The 9,011-nt window shown below is 43.4% G+C and overlaps 1 long non-coding RNA gene across 1 annotated transcript; it reads left to right on the forward strand.

Moving 5' to 3' along the window:
- The first annotated feature begins 233 nt into the window (after positions 1-233).
- Positions 234-7,028, forward strand: LOC144485346 (uncharacterized). Its single transcript, XR_013496158.1, has 4 exons — positions 234-360; positions 3,044-3,154; positions 4,651-4,736; positions 6,946-7,028. It is a non-coding gene; the product is annotated as an uncharacterized LOC144485346 (long non-coding RNA).
- Positions 7,029-9,011: the final 1,983 nt, after the last annotated feature.

Raw genomic sequence — 9,011 nt, forward strand, 5'->3', positions numbered from 1 at the left:
CCTCCTATAACTCAGCATTGAATTTACAATCAATCGTCACCACTTCTCTCTTTCCAATTGCAGTTCTGAATAAGCCACATTTCTGGGTGGATTCTGATGCTGCTGCTCAGGGTGGAGATGTCACCTTTAACTGTAGCAGCCCCCGCGACAATCCTGCCATTGCATTTTACTTATACAGGCAAGGAGAAATGGGATTAGTCAGCGTCAAGTCTCCTGCTGCAGACACACATTCCGTCACCTTCACCGTCAAGAATATTGATCGCTCTAAAATAGGAAATTATACCTGTCGGTATGAAGCGGATGTGAATGGAAGGAACCTAATCTCGGGTGATAGTGACCCTGTAAACATCACTGTGAGAGGTGAGTGAGACTCACTGTCAATATATCCATCTGATTTTAGTGAAATGGTTTCTCTGTTTTAGTTTCAATCTCTGACCTTTCCATTTACACTAACTAGCGCAGGGAAAACTGCCCTGACAAGGTGGACAAATTGTTCCCTCCACACCTATGCAGGATTCAGGGGCATTGCGTTCTGAAGAGCTAACAGATGGCTGGACCTGTGATGTGGACCACAGCCACACCATTGCACATTGGGAATCGAATGTACGCTGTGTCCCAGCAGCTGTGACTGGTGGGGCATCCGCCCGGTAGTTGAAGCATAATCACCATTTCATGGAGGAGTTCATGAGTTATGGCCAAAAATTAGGTTATTGATCGATTGAACTTGAGCTCCCGACTTCAAAATCTGGAATTAATGGTGGCCATTGTTGCAAAAACCCACCTGCTTCACAAATGTGCTTTCGGGAAGGAAATCCACCATCCTTACCCGGTCTGGCCCACATGTGACGAGCTGTTGTCTGTTAAATATCCAATGAAATGGTCCAGTGAGACACTCATTTCCCGGAGCAATGAGGGATGAGCAAGGAATGCTCAGCCCAGCCAAAGACACTCACATCCCATGCAGGAATTAAACATACCCAGTGACATATAATCCCTTTATTATTCACACCGTGAAACTATTGACAAAACGCGAATCAGTTAACTGCGACTTTCAAAGATATGATGCAAACACGATTGAAGATCAACCTCCTCCTGTGTCCCATTTCAAAGTGTACCATTTACTGTGTATTCAAAACCCTGGAACTCCCTCCCGAACAGCACTGTGGGTGTACCTACACCACATGGGACTGACTGATGTCCAATAACAATCCTGGAATTTTCTCCCTAACAGCACTGTGGCTGTACCTACAACACTCTGACTGACTGAATTCCAATAACAATCCTGAACTCCCTCCCGAACAGCATTGCAGGTGTACCTACACCACCCTGACTGACTGAAATCCAATAACACCCTCAGGGAGATCCCCATGGAGACCTTGGCTTCCCAGGACCCCAGTTCCAAAACCCCTCTGGGAGGAAATCTCACAGGTTTAATACTCTTGGGGTGAAGACACTTCTCCTCATCTCAGACCTAAATGGAGCTCCCCCCTAATTCTGAGAGAGTGACCCCCTCGGTTCTAGAAATCCACCCTTCTCACCAACCAGAGGAATCAGCATCCCTCCATCCAGCCCGGTCAGAATTTAACACATTCCAAGAAGATAAACAGAGGAAATGCTAATTTTAATCATCAGAAACAGAAAACAAGCCCCCATAATAAAATGAAGAAGTTGATCAAACGATTGGACAAATGAGGAAATGAATGAACCAATCACTGTGGGTGAATGGGGAGAATAGATGAAAATCTATTGTTCTCTGTCAGTGTGAGGACAAAACCCTTCAGACACACCCAATGGTTCTGAGCTGTTACATGACTGGAAGATGGATAGATAAATTACAGCATGGAAGGAGACCATTCAGCCCATTCTGTCCATGCCAGCCCGAGGACACCCAGCACATCATCTTCTGCCTGACATTGCAACTTGCTTTGCAATACTTGCAGAAGCAGCAGAGAAAATAGGAGCAGGAGGAGGCCATTCTGCCCTTCGAACCTGCTGCTCCATTCATTATGATCATGGCCGATCACACAATATTGCAGGTGTGGTCTCACCAAGGCCCTGTATAACTGCAGCAAAATCTCCCTGCTCCTGTACTCGAATTCTCTCGCTCTGAAGGCCAACATACCATTTGGATTCTTCACTGTCTGCTGCACCTGCACGCTTACCGTCAGTGACTGGTGCACGAGGACACCCAGGCATCATTGGGAAATTGGGACAGAAACAAGGTATTGGCGAATCATAAGGCATGGTGAACTTTGGTAGAATTTGTTAACGCTGATGGATAGGTTGATTTCAGGCCATGGATTAATCCAGACTCTGTCCCGCTCCTCCTTCACAGTCCTTTGTTTTTCAACTGAATTCTCTGAGTCTCACAAACAAGCATTTATTCCCCATCACTGACAGAGCTGCTCGGCCAGTTGGAGGGTGGCTCACAGTCACCCACATCGCTGGGTTCTGGAGGCCCAGGGTGGCTAGGCCAAGGAATGGTGGCACGTTTCCTACCCCTCTGGGCATCTGCCAACCAGATAGTTTATTGTTTTGTCACAGTTCAGAACTTTCCCCATCACCAACACCAATATCAAGCTTTCTATTTTGTTTTGGGGTTTAGTCTGAATTAATTGAAAGTTCTGAGCTTCCCCGGGAGTGATTATAAATTCCCCATCGCTCTCTCATTAATCCCAGCCTCAGGATTACATGAGCACGATATTGTAGAGGGGATGATGCAGAGAAATAGAGACAGGCAATGATGTCATCACAGTGTGAGCCATAGAACCATAGGAATGTTACAGCACAGCCATTCGGCCCATCATGGCCATGCCAGCCGGAACATCCAAACTTTAAAATGCCACCTTCCTGCACCCGCCCATAGTCCTGTCGCTTACAGCACTTACCATGCAGCAATGCCAATGGAAATCTCACCATGTTCCCCCTAATTGTGAAGGGGGCAAGTTAGGTAGGGTTACCAAGCTTCTCAGACTAGGCTTCCTTGTTTGAAATTGAACATTTCCCCACTCACTCTCTTCAATTCATCCTCTTAATCTTACAGCTTCCGATTCAATCCCAATCCGATTGGCTGTGGCCGTGCTGATCATGTTTGGAATCATCATCATCCTGGGAAAGGAGTGTATCCGGATTGAGAGAAAGAAAGATTCTGCAGGTAAACTCCAATCTCCGGATTGATTGACTGGACCTCCTGGGAATTAGTGGAGTAATTGCCTTTTGGTTTTCACACAATAAGTATCCAGTCTTCATCATGGTGGCATGGTGGCACATTGTTTCGTAGTGCCACCTCACAGCGCCAGGGACCCGGGTTCAATTATGCTGCTGGGTCACTCTTTGTGTGGAGTTTGAACGTTCTCCCCGTGTCTGCGTGAGTTTCCTCCAGGTGCTCCGGCTTCTTCCCACAGTTCAACGATGTGCAGGTCAGGTGGATTTACCATGCTAAATTGCCCCATAGCGTCTAAAGATATGGAGTTTATGGAGATTTGTGGGGTAAATATGTGGGGACCTGGGGATAGGCCCTGGGTAAGGTGATTCATTGGAGAGTTGGTGCAGACTCGATGGGCTCAATGTGCTTCTGCACTTTTGGGATTCTATGGATTCTATGGTCACTGGAAGCTGAGGTTTGGAACAAGGTTAGTCCAGAGTCTGAAAATTCAGGCAATATTTCCTCCATCCTGATCACAGCAAGAGAGGCGATAAAGAGGTGACTGATACCAGGGAATTTCCAAAACGTGCAGACATTGTGTGTGTCCATGATATGCACAATGGCCTCTCCCCACATTCCTTTCATTGATCTGCACCAGTCACCTCAGATATCGATTTCACTTCATCAATATTGAAGAATCCAGCTGCAATTGCCACTTGCAACAGAAACCTGAACATTTACACATCAGCCCCATTCCCACTAAATAGCCACGTTGTTTAATCCCTCTCAGATTTAGTCACAGTGTCGTCTGAGATACATTTCCACCAGGTACCACAGCTGGAACTGTATTTATTCAAATCACTCGGTTTAAACTGGGATAAATACTTGTCTCCAACAGGGACTGTCACTGCTGTAACATTCACTGAATCAATCCCCTCTCCCCAAATACAAAGAGTTTGATCCAATTCAAGCAGCAACTTCTGTCGCTGGTGTTGAAGCATGAATAGAAAAATACACACAGACTGACTCAGCAAGTGAGGGGGACGGGGAAGGGGTTAACAATATTGACAATCAGAAGTTGCAGACAAATGAGGGAACAGACAGGCAATTCATTAGTTGTAGATATATCTTGATGCTGTCTCTAATAGGTTAATGAATATAAGCTGCTTCTCGCTGCAGAAAGTGGCTGTGTTCTCAGGAATACAATTAACTCTCAGAGCGCCCTCTCATTGCCTGAACCCAGAACTCTGTTATCACACTGACATTGTCTCACCGAATGGTAAATGACCAGATAACTATTTACCAAAGTGAATAGTCACACAGGAATCGTACTGAAAAATGTACAATCTGATTATTTTGCTTTTAAAAATGAATCATTGGGGCTCCGGAAGTTTTGTTTTCAATAATTTATACCGATATGGTCCATACTGACTGGAGGATATCGGAGAGAGTCCATCACTCACTAAACAGCCTTATTGATGGACATTTACCCTCTCATTTCACAGGTTCCCACGCTGATGGAGTTCATTGTGTAGTAAGTGGCCATGGAGAGACTTCAGTGTGAATGCACTGTGTTGAAGATCTTACACAAGTCTGGCATTTTCAAACAGAATCGTGATTATTATTCCATAAAACTGCGACAAAACATTTATCCAGTTAAGCCAAGTTTTGTAACAATGTCTCTGCCACTTGTAATGCTAGTTCTCTGTCAGTGTGCACCTGTGGGTGAGTGTGTGTATATTTGAGTGTCTGTGAGAGAGAGTGTGAGAGTGTGTGAGAGAGAGGGATTGTGTACGTGTGTGTGTGAGAGAGAGGGATTGTGTACGTGTGCGTGTGAGAGAGAGAATGTATGTGTATGTGTGAGAGAGAGTGTTTAGGTGTGCGCGTGAGAGAGAGACTGTGTGTGTGTGAGAGAGTGTGTGTGAAAGAGAGAGAGAGATGGTGAGTGTGTGTGTTTATTTATATGTGTGGCAGGGAGAGGAAGTGTGATAGAGAGGGAGTGTGTGTGAGAGTGAGTCTGAGAGTTTGAGAGTGATAGAGTGCTGTTAACTGGCTGCAATATTCAAACCTTTCCCCAGAAATGTGCCCCTTGTGCGACCGACCACAGGACAGAGAGTTGACTGAGATTCCACTTGAACAAATCTTTCTCCTTATTCAATACTTTAGGTAGCAATACTTAACCGATACTCACAGTAGTTGCCACAGCTACTTTAACACATTTAAGACACATTTAACTTTAATAATTTTTAACTCAAGTTTAAATTTAACTTATGCTTAAATCGAACATTTTTGATGGAAGCAAATACTACCCACTTGAGTGAATTGGCCAGGCTCGCTCTCTGGTCTAAATCTCCCTTGTGGTTTCTTTGTCTTCCTCTGAAGTTGGCTCCAGGGCACTAATTGATTATGTGATTCTTGGGTTTCTGCTGAGGACAAAACTGAAACTGTCTAGAAAGTTCTCTGGCACTCAGCCAATGATACCACCAGAAACTGATCATAATGTTCAATTATAGCAAATGGATTTACTCAAAAAGAACTTCCAATATATATACCATGCTGCATGTAATTGACAAAGCTTCATCATATATGGTAACAATGGCTCCAGCATGACCAGCATCAGTTCAACAACCATCCTTATCTCGTCAACACAGGATGTGTCAGGTCACATCACTCAGGACAGGTCATGACTTGCTGCTGCCTTCTCTGACCTGCATCTGTGTTTAACACAACTTGATGGAAATTCCCAGCATGCTTGATTCTCATTGTCACTGTTTCTCTCATTGTTGCTGTTGGCCACTCGGCCACAGTCCTCTTAATTCTGAAGCATGAAGCGAGTGGATCACAAACCATGACCAAGTTCCATCTCACAGGTAAGTATTAAGAATTCAGTCAACTTAACTATCGGCACATTATTACATCCTTACACTTAACTAACTTCTGATCTACGTAACAGCAATTCCATATTCAATCGTCACAATATTGTCTTTTTTCATTTAACAAACTGAATCAGAAATAGCATCAAAGAATTTAAGGTCCCTAATATTATTAACACTGCAACATGAGACAGGAGTCAAATCCATGGATGAATGTGTACATTGTTTCCCCATTTCCATATATCATCCCAGCAAGTGTTCCCCTTGTTATCTTTCATTTCCTCATCAATTTCCTATACTTCTTGTGTTAATACTTACAGATGTTTTAAACACTTCTCCTGGTCATTGTTTTAATTTTTCAATTCAGCATCTAATTTCAGGACAACTGCAAATATTTCTTTGGATATTTGCTCAAAGTATTCCTCAATTCTGCGATGACATTGATTGTAACTTGTTCTCTAACATGTCCGTCAATGAGGTGAATGTGTTCAATCCTTGCTGAAACAGCAGGTGGGGTGATGGATAGGGTACATTTCTGTACTGTAATGTATCTCTGCTTCATTACTGTGTGCACAGTCTGTTCCATCTCCCACATACCCACTGTTGCACACATCCTCTCACTTATCTCAACCTCCCAATTACAGGTGCCCACGCAGGTGGAGTTCATTGTGCAGTAAGTGCCCATGAAGAGATTTCAGTGTGAATGCACTGTGTTGAAGATCTTAGTAAGAGTTTTAACAACACCAGGTTAAAGTCCAACAGGTTTATTTGGTAGCAAACACCATTAGCTTTCGGAGCGCTGCTCCTTCATCAGATGGAGTGGAAATGTGCTCTCAAACAGGGCACAGAGACACAGAAATCAAGTTACAGAATACTGATCACCCCAGTCCAACGCCCGCATCTCCACATCTTGAAGATCTTACACAGAAACAGAGTAGACATTCTTATTATACAAAACTGCAACAAAACATTTAACCCAGTGAGAGAGAGTGTGTACATGTGTGTGTGAGGGAGCGAGTGAGCGTGTGAGTGTGAGTGCAAGAGAGAGATAGAGAGAGGGTGAGAATTGGCCAGGCTCACTCTCCGGTCTGAATCCGCCTTGCGGTTTCTTTGTCTTTCTCTGAAGATGTCTCCAGGGCACAAATTGCAAATGTGATTCTCGAGTTTCTGCTGAGCTCAAAACTAAATATTTCCAGAAAGTTCTCTGGCACTCAGCCAATGATACCATCAGAAATAAATCACAATGTTCGATTACAGCCAATGGAGTTACTCATAAACAACTCCCAAATGTTTATCCCAAGCTGCATGTAATTTGCATAGCTTCACCATATATGGTAACAATGGCTCCAGCATGTCTGGCATCAGTTCAACAACATCCTTATCTGGTCAACACAGGATATGTCAGGTCACATCACCGAGGGCAGGTCATGATTTGCTGCTGCCTTCTCTGACCTGCATCTGTGTTCAACACAACTTTGCTAAAATTCCCAGCATGTTTGATTATCATTGTCACTGTTGCAGTTGGCCACTCAGCCACAGTCCCTCCTCTTAATTCTGGAGCATGAAGCGAGTTGGATCACAAACGATGACCAAGTTCCCTCTCACAGGTAAGTATTCAAATTTCAGTCAAATTAACGATCAACATATTATTGCATCCTTCCAGTTAACTAACTTCTCACCTACGTAACATCAATTCCACATTCAATAGTTACGTTATCGTCTTTTTCCATTTAACAAATTGAATCACAAATAACATCAAATAATTTAAAGTCCTTAATATTATTAACACTGCAACATGAGACAGGAGACAAATCCATGGATGAATGTGTACATTGTTTCCCCATTTCCATATATCATCCCAGCAAGTGTTCCCCTTGTTATCTTTCATTTCCTCATCAATTCTCTATGTTTCGTGTGTTAATCTTTACATATGTTTTAAACACTTTTCCTGGTTATTGTCTTAATTTTTCAATTAAACATCTAATTTCAGGACAGCTGCAAATATTTTTTTGGATATTTGCTCGAAGTATCCCTCAATTCTGCAATGACATTAATTGTAACTCGTTCTCTAACATGTCCGTCAATTAGGTGAATGTGTTCAATCCTTGCTGAAACAGCAGGTGGGGTGATGGATGGGGTACATTTCTGTACTGTAATGTATCTCTGCTTCATTACTGTGTGCACAGTCTGTTCCATCTCCCACATACCCACTGTTACACACACCCTCTCACTTATCTCCAACTCCCAATTACAATTTACCTCCTTTCCCGATCTAAATCCACATTCAGTTCTGTCAGTCTCACAGATGGAGTAGGGACATGTCACTATCTGGTTGGTTTTTGACACCGCATTAATCCAGATCCTATCAGCTCTCCGTTCTTTTCACTATCGAAGATTTTTCAACCACAGTGAACCGAGGGGAGCAGAACCTCCTCGGGCTGAAAGACTCACTGAACGTCTCCAGTCAATATTACATGTATCTCAGTTGTACTGAAGCACCTCGCAATACAACTTCTTCTGTGTAGAGAACATTTAAAATACCTTTACAACATTTGTAAACCATTGTAAAATGTCTGAAACATTTCCTTGACTGTATTGAAGCATCTCAGAATGTGACTGGATGTTTGCAAAGAGCCCAAATATTACTGCTTTTTGTGTAATGGTCATTCTGGAATGTTTGCAATGTTGTCAGATTTATCAATATAGTATATATTTGGGAACAAAGTACTGCAGAATCCCTTCATGAGAGACTGTTGGTTGTTCCAATCCGGGGCGGAATCAGCCAGATTGCAGGGCCAGCCAGAGTGCGGGTCCACACACACATTTACCAATCCACACCCGAGTGGAGAATGTCAGAATCATACACACATCGTTCCCAATCTACACCCTGGTGGATGTCAGAATCACACACACATACACTCCTCAACCAATCTACCCCCTAATGCACAATGTCAGAATCAAACACACACATCTTTACCAATCGATCCCCTGCT

This window comes from Mustelus asterias, unplaced genomic scaffold (assembly GCF_964213995.1).
Source record: "Mustelus asterias unplaced genomic scaffold, sMusAst1.hap1.1 HAP1_SCAFFOLD_188, whole genome shotgun sequence".
In the NCBI taxonomy this organism is placed as follows: Eukaryota; Metazoa; Chordata; class Chondrichthyes; order Carcharhiniformes; family Triakidae; genus Mustelus; species Mustelus asterias.